This window comes from Tiliqua scincoides, chromosome 1 (genome assembly GCF_035046505.1).
Source record: "Tiliqua scincoides isolate rTilSci1 chromosome 1, rTilSci1.hap2, whole genome shotgun sequence".
In the NCBI taxonomy this organism is placed as follows: Eukaryota; Metazoa; Chordata; class Lepidosauria; order Squamata; family Scincidae; genus Tiliqua; species Tiliqua scincoides.
In genome coordinates, this window is record NC_089821.1 from 139305697 (window position 1) to 139331341 (window position 25645).

Below are 25645 nucleotides of genomic sequence, written 5' to 3' on the forward strand. Positions count from 1 at the left end.
AGCATTTCTTATCTTGTTTTATCACCATAAAATGTTGTGGTTTGTATATAATGTGTGTTAGCAACAGTTGTTGGCATCCTTCAATCTCGGAAGACTATGGTATCGCGCTCTGAATGGTGGTTCTGGAACAGAGTGTCCTCTCCAGTGCACGAAGCCTGGGTAAAGTAGATATGGAAGACAGACTGTTACCCATGCAGCAAATTCCCCCTCTCCACGTCACTGAAATGGTCCAATGGAAAGGCAGAAGCCAATACGGTTGGTTCCAGCGACGTTGCAGGAGTTGCCAGAACGTGACTGTGTTCAGCCATGAACTGCCTCAGGGACTCAGGCTCCAGATTTTGCCTGGAGGTTGACTCCTGAAGCCTTTTCCATAACTGGATGTAGCCACAAGGCAGTGGAGGTTTGGGATCAGAGTTTTCCTTCTCTCCGATGAGCTGCCTTCCCAGGCTGTCGAGTCCCATCTACCCAGTGGCTGTTTAGTCACCTTTTACAACAAGTACTGGCTGGCTGTAGCAACAGTGCTACTTAGCAAATTGGGTGACGAGAAAGCACATTTAGAAAATGCACAGAGAGATTACTCTGCTAAGCTGCATGTGTCGCCACTTCCAAACCTACCCCCTTCCAGGCTTTATTCGCCCTGGCACCACCCCATTCCACCCTCCTTTCTTGTTCCATCCTCTACATGGTCTTACCTGCTCCAGTAGATCTTTGACCATCCAGTAGTATGTATGAGGCCTCTGTGGTCTCCCCATCAGCAGACCAGCAACACACATCAGTGCAATCTGCTTTGCGACTGTTTTAAAGCAGCTTCTGCCGCCAACACCCAGCCAACATAGGATTGGGCCATAGGTCTCCTGCCTTCCTGCTTAGGATGTCTTGGAACCCTTCTATGGTAATTCAAGGTCTCTGGGGATTTGATCACTGAAGAACTGGGAAGTTGCATAAACAGTAAATATGAGATTTTATAAATATTGATCCCCCCCTTTCAGTGCATGTTTAACATAGCTGTTTTTCCTGTTCATCTTAAGACTGCTCCCTTCTCTCTCTTTGAATTGGATGCCTTGTGTCAAGGGATCCTGTGATATCTTGCTTGCTGCAGTCTTGAATTGACCCATTTCTCAAAGCATCTCTGATATAACTTGGTGATTGTAGTTGCCAACTTTTTTCTGCCGGGGTTCTTGCATCTTTATTAGCTGCACAACAGGCAAGTGAAGCTTTTCAATGCAGCATCTCCACATTACGTAAAACTTTTCCTACTGAATTTCTGCCTTGCATCTGTCAAAGGCACACTGTTCCATCTACGTAAGACCTACTTCTACAAGGCAAACCAAGAGTTCCTGTTGTTTGTTTTTCCTACAGGCAAAATATACTAAATAGCTTTTTTGGGGGGGGGGGGGGAACAAGGTTAAAATGTTTAGCAGGCTACAGCAGAATTTTTAAAAAATGCAATCTTAACTTAGAATTTTGTTTCAGGATGCAGTCCTAAGCACCTATATGTTGAATGAGAATCTAATTAAAACTAGTCTGATTGCCTTCTTCATAAATATGTGTCAAACTTGAGCATTAAATAGCTTAGCTCAGTTTTAAAAAAAAATGTTAGAGTAAACTCAGTGCAATTTGAAACAACTGCAATAAAGGGAATGTATCTGTGTTTTCAAGTGTCCTATCTCAAGAAACCTGTGAGAGATAGCTATAGCATCCTTGCAAATGTGTGATGCATGCTCTGAAATGCACCCAGCATTCTGCATGAGGACTTGTATTTATAGAGAAACAACATTTTTTATGGGTGGCTTATTCACTATGATTAATCCTTCCATTAAGAACTGCCTGAGAATCTTCTAAGGAACACCAGAATTCCTAAGAACTGAGTTTGAATACTCAAATACCATACTTTGCTTGTGCTTGCTTATTGCTAGCACATTCTAAAGGGCGGGGGTAGAAAAGAACCATTAAGCTCACTTAAACTATTTGTACAATAAACTTTGTGAAATAGAGGTCTTGAGAAAAGTAAACATGGCCACATTATAAATAGCTTTGGAAAGTTGAGGGAATATAAGAAAGGAATATAAGTTGGATCTGTATTTAGTCATACAGAATGAATTTACAAATAAAGTGAGGGATGTGTGAATTTAAGGAACTAATGTATTTCAGAGAATTAATGCTTCTGGAAGCATTTGCTTACAAAATATATAGACTGCCTCTATTCCAGTAAAGTAGACTGAAAGTAAAGATTTGAAGAGAGGAGTCACCAGGACGGCTCACAATTTCAGTAAAAATAGTTTCAGAGAACTATTAATCACCGGTACAAACAAGTCAAATAAAAACATGACAAATGGAAACCATCAAAAGCACAGCAGAATAATCAAAAGACTCTGACCTGAAACAAAAACATCTTAACTACTGCTGAGAAGTGGGCAATGTAGGTATCAGATGGGCCTCTTAAAGGGATTTTCGTAACTACAAAGCTGCCACTGAAAACACCTTTTCCCCACCCGCCATCATGACTACTATTCAGCCAAGGCCCATCCTCCATGATTTTTTTATATTTACATACATTAATAATAATAATAATAACAACATGAAAACATTATAATGCTTTTAAAGTAACATTAAATAATGCATATTTTAATAGAAACTCTTTTTATTTTGGAGTATAATTTTGCTTCCAATTTGCTGCACCGGTGTAGCAAAGATGGGAAGATGCGAAGTTGTGTAAAGTGGCCTTTAAGTAAGACAAGCAGGACATGAAGGTTGATGTGGGGACACAATTGAAATTAGTTGGTATGGCAAAGCATACACAGTATATTTATTTTTGAGTGGTTGTAGAAAGATTACATAAAATTAAAAAGAATGAAACAATATTTTACCACTTCTTGCCACTTTGATCCAGCCTAATCCATATTGCTTATACAGGCATCAAACTTTAAAAAAAAATCCATTTACAACGTAATGAAATAGCAAACCTAAACTGAATTAAAAAATATGCAGTCTCATGTAAAAATTAGTAGAAACCAGTCACCCTGGTGACCAGGATAAATATAATTGCTTGAGCTTTGTTCACCTTGAAAACATACTTATTAGAGGGAACAGTTATGTAACTGTATGAAGTGAAATGTGAGCAACAACAACACTAAAGGCAAGGTTCACATAGCTCGGGAGAAGTAGAACAGAGCTGATCTATTATGCTCAGCGTTGTTTAAACACTGTGTTCTATGTCTGCAGTTTTTTATTGCATTCTTTCACAGCCATAATATTCTCCAAAACTATTTAAAAGAAAATATATGTTGATAATATGCAGTTGGGCAAGATTGCCTTTTAATATTTCCTCTTATCAGTTATCTCTCTGCAGCCTCTTCCAGCTGAGTTCACTTCTGGCGTTTGAACCTGGCAGAGAAAGAAGTAGTTGGGGAACAGGAGGGAACACAGAGATTGCTTGGAGGTGCACTGCAACTAGGGGCACTGCCTTTTAGGCGTCTGCTCCTTTTTGCTCTTAAAATTGCCCCCTCGCTTCATGACTGAGGATGATTAACACTGAAGAGATTACTACCTTCTCATGTAGCTTATGCTAGACAACTTTAATGTGTCGTGTAGCATTCCATAGCAAGCTTTCGGAATCTCGAACCAACTGGAAGCAGTGCAGTAACATATTTCTGGAAAGGTGTGCATGATATTTCACCTCCTCTTCCTGTGATTCCCTCCCCATCAACTTCAGCTCTTCCTGCTTGTGTCTTGTCTCTAGTTTTGCTTAATTTCTGAAGCAGCCTTCTCTTCCCTTCACCTCCATTATCTTCACCCTCCTTTTATTCCTTCTGTGATCTCCCACCTCCAAGCAATCTTCTCAAAGATTTGAGTGGATTTTGGCAGTTTGAAAGGATTGCTTTCATTGCAGCTCTCTTTAGTTCTTCCAAGGTGTCCTGTGTAGCCTTATTTGTTGTTTGTTGACTAATCTCCTACCCCACCCTACCATTCTAACTAGAGTATTCCAAGCAGTTTACAACAAACATAAAAATACAGTTACATATAATCACAATAAAAAGCTAAAACACAACAAAGGAAAATATTATACTTAAGAGCTAAAGCCATCAAAAGGCAAGCCAGATGTCTAAGCAAAATAAAAGCACTTTATTGTGGAAAACCAAAGACATGGGCAGATTTTATGAGCTAGCAACTTCCACAGTCTGAATGCTACCATGGAAGAGGGGCCTTTCCTTTTACCACAACTGTGTGTGAGCTGCTGATTGGACATTCAGAGGGGCAGGAATTGTTATTATAGGGGAAGATGATACTTGAAGTATCCTGTCCCTAATGGATACTTGCATATTACATGTTGAAGGTGATAACTAACATCTTAAATTGCTCATGCAGAAATGGAGCAGCAGCCAGTGAAAATTATATAGGAGCGAATAACATACTATACTTCCTAAAGCTGTCTTCAGTCCATAACCTTGCTGAATTTTGCACCCTGCAGTTTCAAAATGCTCTCCTTAGGGGCAGCCTTTCATACAATGTGCTGCGTTATTTCAGGCTTGAAATAAACTTAAGGGGTGCATAACCATGGTCAGATCTATTGTCTTCAGAAATGGATAGAGCAGCTGAAGCTGGGCAAAGTCATTCTGGCTGTCCCCACCCGAAAATCTAATTGCTCCCAGGCTGCAAACGTGGCTTTTCAGAGTGAATGCAGACCATCCAAAAAGACTGGATTCTCTTTTTCTAACCAAGTATACTTGAGTTTGTCTAGGCCAGCTTTTCTCTAAGTGTGCTCCTGGCAGCGCATGGGCTCCCTGAGACACTTTCAGGGGTTCCATGAGGGCACCATAAGTGGCTGCCATCTGTTCGGCTGTGCACCACTTTGCATATGTGCTGGCACTCCAGGGATCCCCAAGACTCTGCACATGCACTGGTGGGGCAACCCAAGATTCCGTTTAGGAGTGTAAAGGGCTCTGGAGACTGAAAATTTTGAGAACTGCTGGTCTCTGGGCAATTGAGACCTAATTAATAGCTCAGTGATTTTCAGCCTTTTTCGTCTCATGGCACACTGACAAGGTACTAAAATTGTCAAGGCACACCATCAGTTTTTGGACAATTAATAAGGCACACCATGCTGTTGGTGGGGGCTTATATCCCCCAGTGGTCCTATTAATAAATGACCCTCCACCAAAATCCCACGGCAAACTTGGGGACCATTCACAGCACACCAGTGTGCCACAGCACAGTGGTTGAAAATGGCTGCAATAGCTCCTAATCTGACAGCTGTTTGGTTGCTCAATCACAAGACCTATCCAGGAGTTTTAGCTTGGGCTGACATTCTAACATGACACAACCAACACACTTTTAAACCAGCTTATGCAATATACCAGCTTGGCACTGATCTACACAGTGAATACTTAATACTGAATTTTGAGATTCCATTATGCTGCCAATCATGAAAAGAGTTACTTTAAGTGAGTGGGGAAAAAAAATAAATTCAAGCTCCAGAGGCACTGAAAGTAGAATTCAGCATTTGAATTGAACAGAAATATTTAAAAAACCTGGTTTCTTGTTTTTTACAGATTTCATTATTTCAGAAAGATTTCAAGCAGAGTTGGTTACATTCTGTTTAGTGGTAGACCACATTTAGCCTGATCTATCTGGCCTTAAGTGGGCTCATGAAACAAGGCAGATCATCACTGTAATGTTTCATGTTCATTTCCAATAGCCTTTCTTTAAAATGTTTTCATACAGCTCAAAGCTAGAGTCTTGACTCTATTATTATTATTAATTATTATTATTAACAGTATTTTTATACCGCTTTTCAACTAAAAGTTCACAAAGCGGTTTACAGAGAAAAACCAAATAACTAAATGGCTCCCTGTCCCAAAAGGGCTCACAATCTAAGAAGATGCAAATGAATACCAGCAGACAGCCGCTAGAACAGACAGTGCTGGGGTGAGGTGGGCCAGTTACTCTCCCCCTGCTAAAAAAAGGAGCACCCACTTGAAAAAGTGCCTCTTACCCAATTAGCAAGGGTTCATCTCTATCAATCTGACTCTATCTCACTCTGTCAATGGTCAACTTCAGTTTGCCTCTCGCTTATGTAAATTATGCATGGCAACATGGAGGGAAGGTAAAATCTGAATATGTTTAAATGCAGTGAAACTGAAACTTGCTTCTAGTTGTATTATTGAGGGTTCAATCCTATTCAACTTTTGAGAGCCAGTGCAGCCACATTGCAAACCCGTTTGTGAGGAAGCCTCTGTGATTGCCCCCTCCTCCACTGTAGGATACAACAAATGCCCCATTGGCACAACTGCATCAGCACTGGAAAGCTGGATAGGATCAGGCCCTGAGAGTGTTTAGAAAAACTGTTCTCCACATAAGGCTTGGAAATGTTTTACAACTTGTGTTCAGTGTTCCATAGATCAGTTGCTACCTATCTACATTTGTTATATTAGTTACAACTTTGAATGAAAGACCTCACTTGATAGTATTTAATACAGACACTGTTGAATTATTTAGTGCAGACACTGTTGGAACTGTTGCTTCAGCTCTGTATCTGTACAATCATGTTGCAGATAGGATCGTTACAAATGCTATCCTTCTAATAGTTTTATTAAGTTAGGCTGCAATGCTAAACACACTTACTAGGGAGTAAATCCCACTGAACACTTCCAAGTAAAAAAGCATAGGGTTGTACTGTTTTGAAGGCTTTGTGTGTAAAATGAAACTTAACCATGCCACTTTCACGAAAAGGAATATGAATAATTTCAGTCAAGGATCCATGTTCAGTAATAGAAGATTCAGATGATATTATGAGGGCTTGGACACTGTTTCTGAACTATTGAAATTGTACTGTGCTAGCAGAGAGGGGACCTCCCTGGCATTTGATGTTATAGTTCTGCAAATATGTTCCAATGGATAATTCTAGCTCTGGAGGTTAACTGTAAGTGAATGATTAAGCAGTCTTTTCATATTATTATATGTATGTCGTTAACTCTATTGCATTATGACTTTGATGTGGTACACTGTTTGTATATAAGCACCTCTTCTTTCTATGTTCTTGTAGTTTCATAATTCTTTAATAACTAGTAGACTCTTCAGTTGTTGACTCAATTGGGTGAATTGAGGATGTTACCAAGCTGACTTTCCTAAAGTATTCAGATATAATGTTGTACAGTCCTGGAGGCCAGGTTTAGTCCTGGAGTCCTGGAGGCCAAATTTAGGCTTTTAGGCAGGAAGCTGAAAGCCAGGACCTCAAAGGTAGCGTTCTCTGAAGTGCTACCTGTTCCACGCGCAGGGCCAGCTAGGCAGGCGGAGATCAGGGGTCTCAATGCGTGGATGAGACGGTGGTGTAGGGAGGAGGGGTTTAGATTCGTTAGGCACTGGGGAACGTTTTGGGACAAGTGGGGCCTGTACAAGAGGGACGGGCTCCATTTGAACCAGAATGGAACCAGACTGCTGGCGCATAACATTAAAAAGGTGGCAGAGCAGCTTTTAAACTGATCCCTGGGGGAAGGCCGACAGGAGCCGAGGGGCATCCGGTTCGGGACTCCTCATCCCTATGGGATGAGGATGGGGAGGTTAGAGAACAACAAGACAAAGGCAGGGTAGGAGAAGAAATTGGGAAAGGTAGGGAGATGGGATGTGATAGACAGTTTGGCACAATGAGAGGATGCGGGGACAAAGGAGCGAATAAGCAGCCCATCCTGGGGCATTCCGTGTATAAATGCTTTTATGCGAATGCCCGAAGTCTACGAGCAAAGGTGGGAGAACTGGAATGTCTGGTGACAAGGGAAAATATTGACATAGTGGGCATAACGGAAACCTGGTGGAATGCGGAGAATCAGTGGGATACCGCAATCCCGGGCTATAAACTCTACAGGAGGGACAGGCAGGGGCGTGTTGGAGGTGGGGTGGCCCTTTATGTTAAGGAAGGGATAGAATCCAGCAAAGTAGAGATTGAAGGTGGGTCCGACTCCACCGTAGAATCTCTGTGGGTTAAATTACCAGGCTTGAGCAGCGATGTAATACTGGGGGTGTGCTATCGTCCTCCAGACCAGAAATCTGATGGGGACCTTGAAATGAGGAAACAGATCAGGGAGGTGACAAGGAAGGACAGGGTTGTAATCATGGGGGACTTCAATTATCCTCATATTGACTGGGTCAATTTGTGTTCTGGTCACGATAAGGAAACCGGATTTCTTGACGTGCTAAATGACTGTGGCTTAGATCAGCTAGTCACGGAGCCCACCAGAGGACAGGTGACTCTGGATTTAATTTTGTGCGGTACGCAGGACCTGGTTAGAGATGTAAACGTTACTGAGCCATTGGGGAACAGTGATCATGCTGCGATCCGTTTTGACGTGCACGTTGGGGGAAGAATACCAGGCAAATCTCTAACAAAAACCCTTGACTTCCGACGGGCGGACTTCCCTCAAATGAGGAGGCTGGTTAGAAGGAGGTTGAAAGGGAGGGTAAAAAGAGTCCAGTCTCTCCAGAGTGCATGGAGGCTGCTTAAAACAACAGTAATAGAGGCCCAGCAGAGGTGTATACCGCAAAGAAAGAAGGGTTCCACTAAATCCAGGAGAGTGCCCGCATGGCTAACCAGCCAAGTTAGAGAGGCTGTGAAGGGCAAGGAAGCTTCCTTCCGTAAATGGAAGTCTTGCCCTAATGAAGAGAATAAAAAGGAACATAAACTGTGGCAAAAGAAATGTAAGAAGGTGATAGGGGAGGCCAAGCGAGACTATGAGGAACGCATGGCCAGCAACATTAAGGGGAATAAAAAAAGCTTCTTCAAATATGTCAGTAAGTGTAAAGTCATGCACATTGGGGCAAAAAATCAAAACTTTAGATATAGGCTGATGGGTTCTGAGCTGTCTGTGACAGATCAGGAGAGAGATCTTGGGGTGGTGGTGGACAGGTCGATGAAAGTGTCGACCCAATGTGCGGCAGCAGTGAAGAAGGCCAATTCTATGCTTGGGATCATTAGGAAGGGTATTGAGAACAAAACGGTTAGTATTATAATGCCGTTGTACAAATCTATGGTAAGGCCACACCTGGAGTATTGTGTCCAGTTCTGGTCGCCGCATCTCAAAAAAGACATAGTGGAAATGGAAAAGGTGCAAAAGAGAGCAACTAAGATGATTACGGGGCTGGGGCACCTTCCTTATGAGGAAAGGCTACGGCGTTTGGGCCTCTTCAGCCTAGAAAAGAGACGCTTGAGGGGGGACATGATTGAGACATACAAAATTATGCAGGGGATGGACAGAGTGGATAGGGAGATGCTCTTTACACTCTCACATAATACCAGAACCAGGGGACATCCACTAAAATTGAGTGTTGGGAGGGTTAGGACAGACAAAAGAAAATATTTCTTTACTCAGCGCGTGGTCGGTCTGTGGAACTCCTTGCCACAGGATGTGGTGCTGGCGTCTAGCCTAGACGCCTTTAAAAGGGGATTGGACGAGTTTCTGGAGGAAAAATCCATTATGGGTTACAAGCCATGATGTGTATGCGCAACCTCCTGATTTTAGGAATGGGTTAAGTCAGAATGCCAGATGTAGGGGAGAGCACCAGGATGAGGTCTCTTGTTATCTGGTGTGCTCCCTGGGGCATTTGGTGGGCCGCTGTGAGATACAGGAAGCTGGACTAGATGGGCCTATGGCCTGATCCAGTGGGGCTGTTCTTATGTTCTTATGTTCTTATGTACAGTCAACATGTATTCGTCAATTTGGTAGTTGATAGCTACTTAAAAGAGCAATTTTGGGGGCCAAATTGCACATTATCTTGGCTATATGTTCCCAACTCTGCATTTGCTGAGAATATGAATGATGAATATGGGAATGGAGTGGCTTATGCTGAGGATAATGGATGGGGGGGAAATGCTTTATTCTTCCCTTACTCACCACTTTTCTCCCCTTCAAGTGCCACCTGAAGCCTCAGCTTGTGCAATAGTGATGAATTGCTTGTAAGTCCCCTGTTATGCCTTGTGTGTGTGTGTGTGTGAGAGAGAGAGAGAGTATGTGTAGTGTGTGTGTGTGTGTGTGTGTGTGTGAGAGAGAGAGAGAGAGAGAGAGAGAATGTGTATATATTGTGCCATTTTGGTCTATGCAGTTTTTATTTTATATACCTGTCTTAAATCTATTTTGAAATGTTGCATATACAGTATATGACTTGATATGTCATCTATGATTTGAGTTATCTGTTCTGCATGTGATTGGAGGTCTCTATCATGGGTCCACTTCTTGGTACTAGCTTTGGTGTTCCACACCTGTAAAATAAGTAGCTTTCTTTCTAGGCTGTCTTCTACATGCTGGGCAGCCCAATCCTATGCTACCTGGAGCACAGGGCTACTGTGGCATCAAAAAAGGCTGCTGCGGCATCCTGAACACTAACCGGACAGCAGGAGAACTCCTCCCCACCTTCCCCCACACCTCCACTCACCTCTCTGTCACCTGGCACTCTGTGCAACCGCCAAGCGGTGGAGCACCAGTGATCCACCGGCGCTAGCCCAGTGCCATGAATATGCTTTACGGCACATTTGTGACACTCGTCACCAGCGGCTTGAGCTCAAGATTGGGCTTTCATTCCTTATTACTATGCTATATATCTCTGCATGTCTTATATGATTTGATGTGTCTGCAACTGAGCTCACCTGTCTGTCTAATCCAGTTTCTCATACTGTGGGTCAGGACCCACTAGGCGGGTTGTGAACCAATTTCTGGTGTGTCCGCATTCATCTCATTATTTTATTTTTAATATATTAGACTTGATGTTACCATGGTATGTGACTGCATTTGAAGAAATTTTTTAATGGAAACTTTAAACAGTTTATACTATGTATATGCTTTTAACAATGATAGTCAATGGAACTTACTAATGGGTAAGTGTGGGTAGGATTGCAGCCTAGGATTGTTAAAAATTTTCCTGCTTGATGATGTCACTTCTGATCATGACATCACTTTCAGTGAGTCCTGACAGATTTTCATTCTAAAAAGCGGGTCACGGTGCTAAAAGTTTGAGAACCACTGATCTAATCTCATTGTACTTTTTGTTCTTGGTTTGTGCTTTGTAACACAACTGAAATCTGAATTGTGTCGACTTTTGGAGGCTCTACCTGTGAAACCGTTAGGTAGAAGATGTTTTTTAAGCTAATCTAGCAGTACATCAATTGAACTGTGGTGTGTGTGTGTGTTGTTTTTTTGGTGGGTGGAGCTCTTCCTCCTAAGCTGCTGTCTGTTAGCTGCCTCTAGCTGACAAATCCAGTCTCTGCTGTGGTTCTGTTTTATTTTGGTTGTTCTCTGAAATAGCTGCTACCATCCTGGTCTTCCCATGCCTGACCAAGATCTTGATGTAGAATTTAAAGCAGGGATTGCAAAACACTGTTAGGACAGTGGAAAGTTGTGTCTTATATTTGCAGTCTTATATTTGCAGTGTAAGTAGAAGGTATCACTAAGTAAATTTACTTAAGTGTTGGAGGCAAATAAACAGGGAACACTCTAGACATTCTTTAGCAGCTGGGGAAAAAAAATTCAGATATGATGCAGCCAAAGAAAATACAAGGTAGCTGTGTCTCAAGGGAGCAGGAGAGCACTTAAATACTCCTAGCCTAATTTAGGGTCCAATCCTATCCAACTTTCCAGCCTCAATATAGCCTCAGTGCAGCCCCAAGATAAAGGAACAAATGTTCCTTTACCTTGAGGAAGCCTCGGTGACTGCCCCATAATCAAAGGATGCAGTGCACACCCCACTGCATGGCTGCACCGGTGCTGGTAAGTTGGATAGGATTGGGCCCATAGTTACTTCAAACAGGCATTTTGTTCCCTTACTTTTAAGCAGCCTGCTCAGGCTACCAACTGGCAACTTGGTATTTGTGTTTGCTCGTTCACCCTCTTATTAAATATCCTATGTGTATTTGTTATATTGTGCAAAGGCTCTTCAACCGCCATGTATAAAATGAATGTTCACTTTTTGTGTGTTTTAACCCATAGAGTGATATTTTTTTACCTGTAAGAGATGTGATCAGCTTACTACCTAGAGCAGGGGTGCCCAAACACCGGCCCTGGGGCCACTTGCGGCCCTCAAGGCCTCTCAATGCAGCCCTCAGGGAGCCCCCAGACTCCAATGAGCTTCTGGCCCTCCGCAGATTTGTTGGAGCCCGCACTGGCCCAACGCAACTGCTGTCAGCATGAGGGCAACTGTTTGACCTCTTGCATGAGCTGTGGGATAAGGGCTTACTCCACTGCTTGCTGTTTCACATCTGTGATGCAGTAGTAGCAGCAAAGGTAAGGCCAGCCTTGCTTTGTGCAAGACCTTTTTATAGGCCTTGAGCTATTGCAAGAACTTTATTCATTCATATAAGTTCATCTTTAATATATTCATTTATGTAAACTTATGCAAATTTATTCAAATTTTAAATGTAAATTAATTAATTTTTTCCCTGGCCCCCGACACAGTGTCAGAGAGATGATGTGGCCCTCCTGCCAAAATCTTTGGACACATCTGGACACATCTGACCTAGAGTGAAGTCATGCTGGCTCAAACTGTTTACCCTTGGCAGTTATCCTTTCCCCGTCTCAAAGGTCCTTTCCTGTTTAGGGTGATCCCACAGTTGATCTTGGCCTATCTTTGTTTTCCTTTGGCCTGATGTGCTCCTAAGAAGAATTTTCCACAGAGAAATGCTATACTTTGGCTGCTGAAATACTATATGGCTGAGGCCATCTTCAGTTGCTGAAATGGCTTTGAGAAAGGACTGTGAATTCATAGTTTTATGGTCCCTCTTTGGCAAACTCTTTCAACGTAAAACAGAATATGAATTAACTAGAACTAGTAGTACAATTTTATGTGACCTAACACTTTATGTTCTTTAAAAAAAATACTTTTAAAAAAAATTACTACTAGCTATTTTGACTCCACATTTTCTAGAACAGAAAGCTTCACCTACCTTAGTTTGGCAGCCTCAGCATCTAGGCTGGATAGGAGACGTTCTTCCCACAGTGTGTGCTTGTTTTCAGCATGGATAGAGCAGGGGCTGATATCAACAGCCTAGTAGTGACAGTTTAAAAGATGTTGTCCTGGCTCCCAGATTTAGATCCTGTGCAGACCTGAACAGTGCAAGATAAGATTATTCATAAGAGCAGCACACATGCTTTTAAAAGTCAGTGCACCAATACAGCACTGGTGCCAAAACATTGTTGTTGTCAAGTTCTTGCAAGCTATACCGTGCATGGGTGTTGATAAGGAATGGAAGGATTCTGAATCATCTTGGCACATGAACTGGTTGTTTGGGGTTTCGGTAAGTCAGAAGATTGAGATGATTTGCAAATGTATATGGTGTTGGCTATATTTACATATTTCATTTTCTTAGTAGGATAAAGTCGCACTGTTTTTGTATTTTAAATAGGTTACTGCTTAGCAGCCTCTCCTTAAGATGAAAACTTGTTTGGAAGTATGGATAGGCTAACCAAGAAAACGAAGCATGTCTGAACTTGATGTCACTATGGAATATTCTTTAAATCTGAACTGAGTCTAAATTTATCTTCCTTCTACAGGGGTACTTTACCATAGAATCTTTCATCCATGCAAAGAATAGTTTTAGTAGGACTTCCTTTCAAAATAGATTTTTGGAAGAACATATGCTAATGCCTTGACAAAGAGATTGAGTGAGAACATTTTGTTTATGTCCTTCTCTCTCCCACCCCTAAATTGTTCAGAAACAAAAGAGGGTAAGGAGGCAGGGGGTCTCATGGAAAAGATATACAGGTAGTGCCTTGGTATCCACAGGGGATCCATTCTCAGACACCCCCCCCCCCCGCAGATACCAAAATCCATGGATAATCAAATCCCCACCTGCTGTCCTCTGAACATAGCTGTGCTCTGGTCATGTTCAGAGGCCCTTCTGAGGGAGACAAACCCTCTCTACCCTTTTCTGAGGGTAAAGAGGCTCAGGGCGCTTGGGAAGTCTTTTTCAAGCATATGAAAAGTACACACCAGAGTTCTGCCTGCTAAGCTAAGCCTCCTACCACTGCTTTTCATGTTGTGTTGCTGATCTTGCTGCCAGTGGCAGGTGCCTAGGGGTCCTATGTATACCACCAGGCACCACCTCAAGTGCCATGGGTGGTACAGGTACTACTGACTGAGAAACACTGGTCTAGTCACTATACTGTATTCAGCCACTAGATGGCTCTGAATACAAGTTTCTTACATTTCATTCAATTACATGCTATAATAGACATTACAAAACCTATTCTGTATTCAGCCACTAGATTGTGTTGGATGTTCACATAATGACGAGTTTCCTTTAAAATGGCATTGGAGCTTATATCCCCATCATTAAGCAGTGGACACCTATATTTAGGCTAGCTTGCTTTAGCTGCAGGTGGTGGATCACATTATTGAATGCTCTTCGATATGAAAATCCTCCACCTGGAGCACTAGCATGTTAAAGAGAAGCTAGGCTCAAGCCCTTCTCCCCGATATGCTAGTTTTTAGATTCAGGTTTGTGTGTGCACATGTGTTTAATTGTATATGTGCAGCCCAAAGTGGTACAATGCAGATGTACCTCATGTGAATGAAATTGACCAGCTGCTAAGATCAGTTGCCAGCTAGGACTTGAAACATTTTATCTTCCTGTATATGATTTTTGTTTTTCTGTTTGTAAATGTTGTGTACAGGCCTTGGGTCTCCAACAAGTTGGTAGCTCATTAGAGGTATAAAGAGGGTTCATCCTGTATAATGGATAGGTACCTCTTTCTCAGCTATTTGGCTTTATGGATTAAAGTTGCTTCTCATATAACCCTAGAAAGTCAGGAGACTGCTTTCAGAAGAAACATAAAAACAAATAACTTCAGACAAGGATTGATTTGTTTCTCTGTTTCCTTTGCTCACATACACATCAGAGTTACCTTAGTAGAAGTAGTAATAGCTTCTGCCCTTGAGTGCCACGTTGCATCAGCTAGTTAAGGAGCTCAAGGATTTGCTTTCAAGTGTTTTTCTAGTTTAAATCTTCCATCTTCTACTTTGTATCCAACGCCTTGTTTGTTGGAATTTTCCTTTGTTTACCATTTGGTTGAAAGATGCTAAAATATGACAATGTAAATATCTCATATTAAAGTATTTTCATGTTAAAAACCATGAAGGTTTTTGAAAACACTTGCACAGTACACTGAGTGAGACGGAGGGATGTACAGATTGTGTTTTGAATCTGAAGGTGTCTAGCATGCTCCTGAAGGCACTTTCCCTTCTGCATTTCTGCTTAACTCCCTTTTTCATCTGCAGCCCCTTGTACCATGTGCCCTCCAATCTTTTGGTTCCACTTACTCTCAAGGTACTGGGTGTTGTAACAGGGAGAGGGGGCCAGAAAAGTCCCAGTCATAGCAGTACTCTTGTGCTGTGATATTTGTAAAGTTTGTCTCAATTTGCATGCAAATACAGTTAATATAGACTTTGATACTGTCTACTCTTTCCACAGATAGATTTTTCCCCAATTACTTTGATTAGAAAATCTTCATTTTCTTGCTGAGAAATTAACTACATGGCCATGGTTTCCCCAAACCGATAGCTGATAGGTCAATATTTCATGTCAGTCATGGCTCTCAAACTTAACTGAATCTGAGCCATGAAAGACACTTTCTGTGTTTTCACAAAGACACAGCTTGATTAACAAAGCTGTGTACAAATACATATTACTTTGTGTGATTTGAGTCTATTGTTTCCATGGAAATGTCTTTCCAAGAGTGACAGGCAGAGCAAAGTATGAGGTAGCTCACAAATTTTTACTTGTTGAGTGCTGTTACCAATGGTGAGGAGAAATTGGTTGGTTGGTTGGTTGGTTGGTTGGCAACCTTCAGTCTCGAAAGACTATGGTATAAGCCTACAGCACCCGGTATTCCCAGGCGGTCTCCCATCCAAGTACTAACCAGGCCTGACCCTACTTAGCTTCTGACATCAGACGAGATTGGGCATGTGCAGGGTAACAGTTACTGTGTTCTGAAATAAACCCATGTACTAGTGATGGTGTGCACACCCATACCCACCACTCTTGTTCTTACTGCTTGCGTAAGTATTTGCAAGAGGTAGGTAGTGCAGGTCCACCAGCTACCTATAGTATGTGGACCTACACTATAGTATGTGGTAACAGAAACACAAGAAGCTATCCTACTGAGTCAGACCATTGGTCCATCTAAGTCAGTTTTGTCAACATAGACTGGCAGTGGCTCTCGATGGTTTCAGGCAGGAATTTTTACTCAGCAATGCCAGGGATTGAACCAGAAACCTTATCCAGCCAAACCAAGTATGCCACCAAGCTGCAGACCTTTCCCAAATAGTAGTAGTTATGCCTTGTGCTTTGTATCTTGTGGCCATTGAACTGTATGTACTGAGTGCATTATATGCTCGAGAGAAAGCGATCATGCAGTAGTTATACAATGTGTTCTTTTAGACTCGGTCCTTTTTCATAAGCATTGTGCTTGACTCAAATAGGAGTTCATAAAAATAAGAGTGTGTTTATATGCAGAAGTCTAGCATGAGAGAACAGTATATGTTCCTGAGTAAAACCACCCAGCCCCCTTTTTCATAAAGAGCAGGGTCATTTTCAGTTCTTTACTTCTCCTGCTGTTCACAAGAATGCTCTCCAGCTCACCTTACCACTGAAAAAGCAGCCTCTTAAACATCCTGTTTCTTATTCCTCTTTTTCCTGTGAACTCCTGATAGGCTTCACTGATTTTAGGTCAGTTGGCTCAGACTTCGACCCCCACAGCCAGCCCAGTCTCTCCACCAACCTATATTCACATGCACCAAAAGAACAAACCATGTGCCCAGCAGAAATTCAAACCTCAATCTGTCTCTAACAGTAAATAACCCTCCCTTATCACAGTCAGTGCTAGTATTCAAGAGAGAGCAGAGGTTATTGAATCCCTTCCTATAATGTATGAACAAGTCAACTTGTACCCTTAGGCTGTGTACAGGCTCCAAATGCAGAATTGCTCCAATTCCGTTAAACTAGTTGCTCATCAACAGCTACCAGAACACAGTTGCCTGATTATAGGCTATGAAATAAAGACTGCAGAAGTATTAAAGAGAAACCATTAGCTGCTGATTAGTAAGGAGCAGAGAAGCACAGTTTTTCAAAGAACTCCAGAACAACTCCAGAACTCACGGTCTTGGGGAAAAACTCTGAAGGGCAAAAAGGCTTCAGGCAAAACTCTGAAGGGCAAAAAGGGTACTGGCTTCAGGGGTCAGGTGATGCAGCCAATTGCCAAGATCGGTGAATTGCAGCCAGATTGCCTCCTTCAGGCGCCGTGGGCAAACCTTGTCAAGACAGACTGAGGGCAGTGACAGGCAAAGGGGATGGAACAAGGCAATGATTGCTGTCCTCTTATGGGTAGGCAGCCAGTAGGGAGGCAGGATTCCCTAAGGAGCTGATGGGGGGCCAGTGATGAGAGGCTCGGGAGAGGGTAGTTACTGGCTGTGTGGAAGCCTGGCTAGATTGCATGACCCAGCAAAGGAAAGGGAGGAGGAAACAAGGTACCATAACCCTCTCCCCCTTTCTGGTCTGAGGCCTGCCTGGGTTACCTCTGGGGTGCATCAGCCCCACCCGGAAGTGTCCAGCACTGAATTCAGTGTCTCAAGGAACTCTTTCTTTTTGAGCCTTGTGCAAAGCCTTTCCTTAAGAGAAACAGATGGATAGAAGAAAGGAGAAAAAGGAGCTCGGACATCACATGAGGAAAGGCTATGGAGTGTAGCCACAACAGAGGGTGAAGCTTGCCAGTGTGCTCCTGTATGCTGTGCAACTCTCACAGAAATGGAAAGAAACCTAGAAATAATGTCTAATTCGGTTTTCCACTATTTGTGAGTTGTCGTCATCTTTTCCTTATAGACATTTTGGCTGGCCAGCCAGAATTCTTTGAAACTATGTGAACTGTGCAATAAATGTTAAATGCCATAGCCAGGTGTCATGCTTCAAAACTTATAAAAACTCAGTTCGCCTAGGCATTTTAGACAGTGTGGTCTATGTTTCTCATAGTCTGTCTCCCTTGACTGATGGGCAGCTCTAACCAAACCCCTGTGTGGCAATGCAGCATCGCATATGTTGCATCCCATGGGGAATTTTTCACTGCTGGAAGTCTTGGGGTAAGGGGACTTTTGTCCCCTTGCCTTGGGGTAAGCCCCAGCAGCCACAGTGGGTCAACCCAGAGCTGTGCCAATGATATCGTGCAGACAGATCAGGCCTGAGAAGGATCTGGGATTCAGTGTTCACTGGTGTCCCAAACTCACCCCTTCACGGGCATGACCAACCCACCTCCATCCCCATCGCTTGTGCACCTCATTCAACTTTGCCCCCTGTGCAGAGCTTACCTGCTTCGCTGGGCTTCCATCACTGCACTGGCATGTGTACCATAACCCGCTCCCCTTTTCTGGTCTGAGGCCTGCCTGGGTTACCTCTGGGGTGCATCGGCCCCACCTGGAAGTGTACAGCACTGAATTCAGTGTCTCAAGGAACTTTTTTCTTGTTGAGCCTTATGCAAAGCTTAAGAAAAACAGATGGATAGAAGAAAGGAAGGATAGAAGAAACCAGTGCATGGGCTTGCTGCACTGCCACAAAGCACCTTATGATGCTTTTGCAGTAGCCAGAGCAGGTGGAACACAGATTCCACCAGCCCAAGCCTTAGACAAGATAGATAAAAAGATAGATAAAATTGGGCCATAAAATAATGAATGCAATGGTGACTTCTGTTAAGGAACGTGCATCCTTACCTGAGGAAAATCATTGAGCAGTCACAATCTCATGTGTGTGTACTAGACATTTCACATTAATAATCAACTCATGTAACTTTAACCTTGGTTGTGTGGGAGTAGGTGCAGGAATTAAGCAGTTGCTTGGGATATTGACTTGGTTGTCTAGTAGGACAGAGAGATTTCAGTTTGGATGTAGAAGTGCAGACAATAGGAAAGTAGAATTAGTTTCATTCTAGGAACAAAGCAAGGCTACTTCTGAGAGACTAAACCCGAATCCCATCTTAGAATGGTTTTATTGCAATCTTGATTTCTATGGAAGTGTTTACAGTACGCGTTTGTTCATATGTATGGCTGTCAATCAATACTCAATCAAGCAGTGTTTCTCAAACTGTGGGTGGGTCTTGAGCCAATTTCAGGTGGGTCATTCATTTCAATATTATATTTTTAATATATTAGACATGTTTGCTACCATGGTATGTGACTGCATTTGGGGAAATGTTACAGACCTGAACTTTGAACAAGCTACTATGTGTATTCTTTTAACAATGATAGTAAATGGGACTAACTCCTGGGTAAGTGTGGGTAAGATTGTAGCCCAGGATTGTTAAAAATTTTCCTGCTTGATGATATGACTTCCGGTGGGTCCTGACAGATTCTCATTCTAAAAAGTGGGTCCTGGTGCTAAATGTGTGAAAACAAGCTTGTTGAAGACTTCACAGGGAAAGGAGATCCATATTGTGCAGCAGTTACCAGAGAAGCATCCCTTTCTCTCTGAACTGGCTAGGTTTGGTTTAGTAGGTAGACCAAGGGCATGAGAACACCCATTGCTTCATGTTAGAATCAAAGATAAAGCCCCTGTGACTGAAAATGGGAATTAATACTACACTTTGCCTAACTAGTCTAAGAAAAGTTGAATATGGTGGGAAAAGTAAATCAAGAATATTAGGAGATGATTCATTTTAGAATTGAGAAAGGAAAAAGCTTTATGGGTGTAGGCACTTGTATCCTCTCTAATACTCAAGAGTAGCAATTCTTAATGGTTCATTATGTTAGTTATTATAATGCATTCGGTTGAAAAAACAACTCTTGCCAAATAGCTTTCTGTATTAATTGGGTATAGTATGGCATGGACAAGAGTAGAAAAAATATCTTCTTTATGTCTTTTAATAGAGGTTCTTAATAGACTCTTCAGCTCCCCCCCCCCCAAGTTTTCCCATGTGTTTTCCCATTTACTTTCTGTCTGATGATTTGCTTGTTACCTTTACAGATTTTCTGCAGGACCTTGTAACAACATTTACCATGGTTGATCCAGAGGTAATCAAGCTCTAGCCCAGGGGTGTCAAACTTTTCATACAGAGGGCCGAATAGCATACATGATGCCTGCTGAGGGCCGCAAGTGATGTCATTAGGCAGGAAGTGATGTTGTTAAACAGGTCAAAACCAAAAATAAGCACTTTTTCTCACTTAGGAACTCATTAGCTACAAATGACAGAAAATATGCAAATCTTGATCATATTTCAAGTTATGGGAGAGACCAATTTTCATGTCGGCTGCCTTTTCAGCAGTAAACTCCTTAGCACTGCTCAGCAGATGAGAGCCTAAGGGCTAGATAAAAAGCTTCTGCAGGCCACATCCAGCTGCTGGGCTTTATGTTTGACACCCCTACTCTAGCCCAATTCAGGACTGTTATTGAAAGCTTCTTAACGCTGTCTGAGAATGAGTCTTGTAACAACAATTCTGATCATTATATACCAAAAACTTTATCTTGGTTACAAAAGAAAAGCAGCCCAGTCATGAGGCCACCTGAAATGTTTGTGTGAAACAGCATCCGTGTGTGTGTGTGTGTGTGTGTGTGTGTGTGTGTGTGTGTGAAGGGATGAGCACCCCCACATGTCTCTCTTGCTGGGAACCAGCAGTGGCAGCCTCCTTATCCCTCCAGCACAGATGGAAAAAGTTGGGGACTTGGACAGCTCATAATGATTTCTCTGACCTACCTAGTGCTTCAGAACCCGAGAAAGATTACACAGGACCACACCATGGCTTCCTCATTAGGAAGCTGCTTGAACCATTCACTAATGAGGCTATACTATATCTCCAAAACTAGATGTGATAAGGCAAAACAGATGCCTTTTTTGAATCAGCACCCCAAATTCATATCAAACCACCATATTTGTTCTTGTTGAGCCTCAATTTTGTAGGCCTGTGTTATTTGAAGCCTTCCAACTCCTTCCCTTCAGTTACAGTTCACAGAATGCAGCCCCCCTCTTCTGCTCACTTCTGTTTCTAGTGAGGCTGAGCCATTTAATTTCAAACCTGTTCAGTTTTGAATGAAGAACTTGTGCCTGTTCACTTCAAGCAGGAGAAGCGTAGATGGAAAAGGTTGCATGGGGCAGGCTTTGTAAGTACAGGTGGGTCTGCTGTATCCGTGGATTTGGGACTTATGGATTTCAGTATCCACAGTCCCCAAACCTGCATGTCACACCCACATGGTCCTTCCAGGGGCAAGAGAAGCTCTGTTTCTGCACATTTTCATCACTTAAAAGGCCTTCGGAGGGCTGGGAGGACTCAAAACACCCTCCTGAGGTGAGGGGAGCAGAACTCTCCTTACCTCTGGAGGAATACAGGGCCTGCAAAACCCACGGATATCATTATTCACAGGTTTCCTCATCCACAAGGTGAGGACATGGAACAGAACCCTGCAGATAATGACTGCAGCCCAGTAAAGGGAAGGTGGGATGGAAGCATGCCTGCCAATTTACCCACATTTCCTCCATAGGAGCAGTGCATGCCGGTGTGCATGAACAGAAGTGACAATGGTCAGCAGATTCAGGTGGCATGGAGTCACATGCCAACCCTGCATATAATATATTGCATTAGTTTACCAATTGACCCTTTATTTTTCTAATTTGTCCCTATCCAATCATACTCATACAAGCATGCAACTGATGCAGGCTAAAGAAAAGCCATAAGCCAAACACAAACAAATGTAATGCTAACAGACCAAATGTTCCATAAAAGCAAATGATATGCCATGCTCACACATTATAGCTTATATGTTGAGCAGCTTGATAGAGAAATGTTCAATGTTTACTCATGTTAATGAGCCAAATGTTATGCTTATATAGTTTAAGAAATAAGGAGAATGATGCTTAAAACATTTTAAATCTATTTTGCCCTCTCTGAAGAAGTTTAAAATAACAAAGCTGAAGGCAAGTCCTAAATCAGGGGATGTTTTATTGCTGAGTTGTCGAAGCATCAGATAAGGATGAGACTGGAATTTACCAACTGTCAGGCTAATTGGAATGATGAATGAGACTAAGCTGTAGTTTCATTTTGAAATCAGGAATGCACCCCTAAAGGTTGAATGCCTGCTTCTAAACAGAGAAAAACACATAGAAAGAAAGATTTTTGAACAAGGAACATGCTGAATTTTAAAATATAACTAAACAAGCTTTCTTTAGAACCAGATTGTGCACTGGGAAAAGCTATGAGAAAGTTTCATGTCAAATGCATTTTACCAAAGCAACATCATGATGTGTGACTGCATTTGGGAAAATGTTGCACATCTGTACTAATGACAGGCTACTGTGTATGTGTATATACTGTATATGTATACTGTATATATATACTGTATATACTGTATATACTGTATGTGTATATACTGTATGTGCCTCTAATGCCTAATGAGTAGTGCCCCTAGAGTTGTAAATAACAGAAGAATGTCTCTCTCTGGAAACTGCTGAAGCAGCACAACAAAGGTTCAGAGAAATGCCAAATGAATCATGAAAGTCAGCATGTATGTTAATATTCTTCACTGCCTTAATGGTTATAGAATACAATTAACAATATATAAGGAAGAGTGAATTTTAGCTGTTAAAAATAGTTTGATCAAAGCATGGAATACACAGAATAATGGAAGCTAAATTGAAAAGACTTAGGTCTCAGTGTCTCAAATTAACCTTGAAAAGCAGATGTAGTGCAGTTAATTAATCAAAAGTAATACAAACAAGCTCATGGACTTGGAATGCAGTATAGGGTTACTCCTCACAGTTGGAATTCTTAAGCAAAGGCATACCAACTGTATATCATGCCTGTCACCTTAATGGAACCAGATAAGATATACAGAGAATTAGGGAGTAACCAAGAAATTTATATCTCTCTCTTGACACCAAGGGCAGATAATTGAAGGTTGTGCATAGGTCAGAAGCAGTTTAATGAAAAGACAGTTTATCTTGTTTGCCAGACAGAGATAGAGTTTGGTGGATACAAACATCTACAAATCAGCTAAAAGAAGAACAGATAAGCAAGGAACATTCCTAAGAGGATCCCCTGATCTGGAAAACATCATTAGAGTTTCTAAGTTAACAGAGAAAGCAGGATTTAACAAAGAGAAGTCTCTTAAAAACCCTTGTTTGCAGGAAGAATTCAGTTTGTTTGGTATTAAATTAAGTATATATACATATTGAGAATTATAGAAGACCAAAAGTTTAGTTTATAGAAAGCCCACATTGTTTGATAGAGAGGAATTTAAACTAGTTCCATAATAAATGGGTAAACAGTGCCACCTAGTGGTTGTTGGAAACAATGTGTTTGTAAAAGTTTTGTCCTTATAAGGAATCTGTAACTTGAAACTGACCAATCAGATACTTGTAAACCTGTAACCAATCCTGAGAAAGCCCCCATTTCTGATGTCATGAACCCCAACCAATGACAGTGAGATTTTTCAGACAAAGAAACCAAAATCCTATATAATCCAAGGATTCACATTAAAACATTGCTATTCTCTGGAGGCACTGAGAGTTCCCACATAGCTCTCATTGCTCCCCACTTTGGACAAGGAGTCTGAGAGGCCCGTTGCTGGCAACAAAATAAAGCTTGCAGACGATCATCACTCTTGTCTACTGAGTTTGCTTTTTGAACTTTGCTGTGACCTTGCAACACAACTAAGGGTGCAATCCTGAGTGTGTCTTGGGCCGGCCTCTACGCCAACTCTGGCAGGGAGGATTGCATTGGCTGAGCTCGACCAACACAAGGGTCTGGGTTGGGCGGGGAGGAGGCAGGAGGCAGGTATTCCAGGGCAGGCGGAGGGCAGTCCCAGGGGCGGGCGGGGAGCGGGATGCAGGGTTGGGACCTGGCTGTTATGCTGCATCCCAACCCAGTTCCCCAAGCAGCGCAGAGCAGCTGCAAGCTACTCCACTCTCCTCAAACTTATGCCACCTCAGGAGGTGGCGTGAGTCTGAGGAGATCCATCGGGTCTGCAGTGGTTTACCTGGGGGTAAAGTAAAAAGTTTCCTCTTGCTGAGCCACTTCGGACCCTATCTTACGCTGGATACAGCGCAGGCCTCCTAGACTGCCTGTTCCAGCACAAAATAGGATTGTGCTGTAGAATAACTTTGAGGCTAGAGTTCTGATATCCTCATGTTGCCTCGGCAATCTTCGCCATGGTGGTCTGCTCTGTTCCTTTTTAACCCTTCTTCTCTGGATCTCTGGTCCTTCACAGTATCCTCCCCTCAGCCGCTGCCAAATCAGGGTTTTTCTTGCATGGCCTTCTGTTGTTTTGCACAGTTCATTCTTAACACACCCTGTTCTTCCAGCTGTCCCTGAGTTTGTAGATGTTTACTTGCTGTTTGCTCAACTTATCACAACTGAAAGTGTACTTAAAACTAGAGGGCAGCTTGAAGTCTCACTTCACTCAGAGTTGGGTAATCTGCTGTTTTTAGCCACATCAAAACCATGACTTATTTTTTGCTATTTTCTTTGCTTGCACGCTTGCACACACACAAGGATGCTGCTACACTCATCTAACATCTATTCCAAAAATTAAAACCTAAAGTTCCATGTGACAATTCCCACCCCAGTCCAACAACCTCCATTGCTTCACTTCACTGTTCCTTCCAAACTTCACCAGTCTAAAAAACTCATGAAACCTGATAGTGACTTTGTGGATCTTTATAAAAGCATTTAACTTGAGCTCCATTGAGAAACAATTCTGTGAATTACACAGTAAAAACATCTACATAGAGGTGGGAATGCCACTGAGTTAGGGGGAGTGGATTCAGGAAGGCACTTGTATCTTCCCTACTGACAACCCCCATGCATTGTGTGTTGTTCACTGAGCCCTACCAAATGTTTGCCTTTGAAGAGAAATACATCTTAGTAGTAGTTGTAGTCTTTCCAAAGTGAAATGTTTCGGGTTCTGTAGTTTTTTGACCATATCCACTTATTAGACTTTATTATATTCCAGTATTTTTCATTCCTGATTCATTTTTTCCATTGATCTTCCTTCTCTCTTGCCTTCCAAGCTGCACTATTCTGCTGTCGAAGTTGTTGCAAGTCAGACAGCTTGCAGAAAAGCATTTCTATCAAACTCAGTGCTGTTCTTTGGTTTCTTTTCTCTTTAAAGTAATTATATCTTGCGGATGGCAAACACAAATGATATCTTGTAGAGGAAATTACTTTCCTAGAGGAAGATGCTAGGCCGTCAGTATAAGCAGTAAACAGCCATAAATAGTGGGAATGTCTGGAAAAACACCACTATGGATATAGACATTAATGGAAGCATACTGTGCTCGTAAAAATGATTACTTTTGTCTGCAGTGAAAGAGGATGAAATTTAGAGTTCTACTAGTCATTTCAAGGAAGTTTTGAACCTGTTTTGTCCTGCTAACTTTGGTAGACAGGGTCAACAGGAACGGAAAATAATTTTTCCTGCCTTTCATACTGTACAATTTTTTTCTTTACTGAGACTGAATAACAAACTTTTTCTTCCCCTTTTACTCTAACAATAAAGCCCGGTTAAACAAAACAAAACAAAAAAATAAGAGAATATTTGTTGCCTTACTTCGGGTCTGCATTGCAGCTGCATCAGTGCTGGAAAGTTGGAGAGGCTTGGGATCCTAGTTATCAACATGTAAATTAGCAAATGAACTGAAAA

General features: G+C 42.1%; 1 protein-coding gene and 1 long non-coding RNA gene across 2 annotated transcripts in view; one reads left to right on the forward strand and one right to left on the reverse strand.

Annotated features, from left to right (window-relative positions):
• LOC136660910 (uncharacterized) lies at window positions 1–17262 on the reverse strand. Its single transcript, XR_010794917.1, has 4 exons — window positions 17132–17262; window positions 12920–13079; window positions 693–929; window positions 1–155 (listed from the first exon to the last, which is right to left on the reverse strand). It is a non-coding gene; the product is annotated as an uncharacterized lncRNA (long non-coding RNA).
• The window catches only part of COMMD1 (copper metabolism domain containing 1), a 107790-nt gene that overhangs the window by 37468 nt on the left and 44677 nt on the right, over window positions 1–25645 (forward strand). The gene's annotated exons all lie outside the window — the stretch shown is intronic.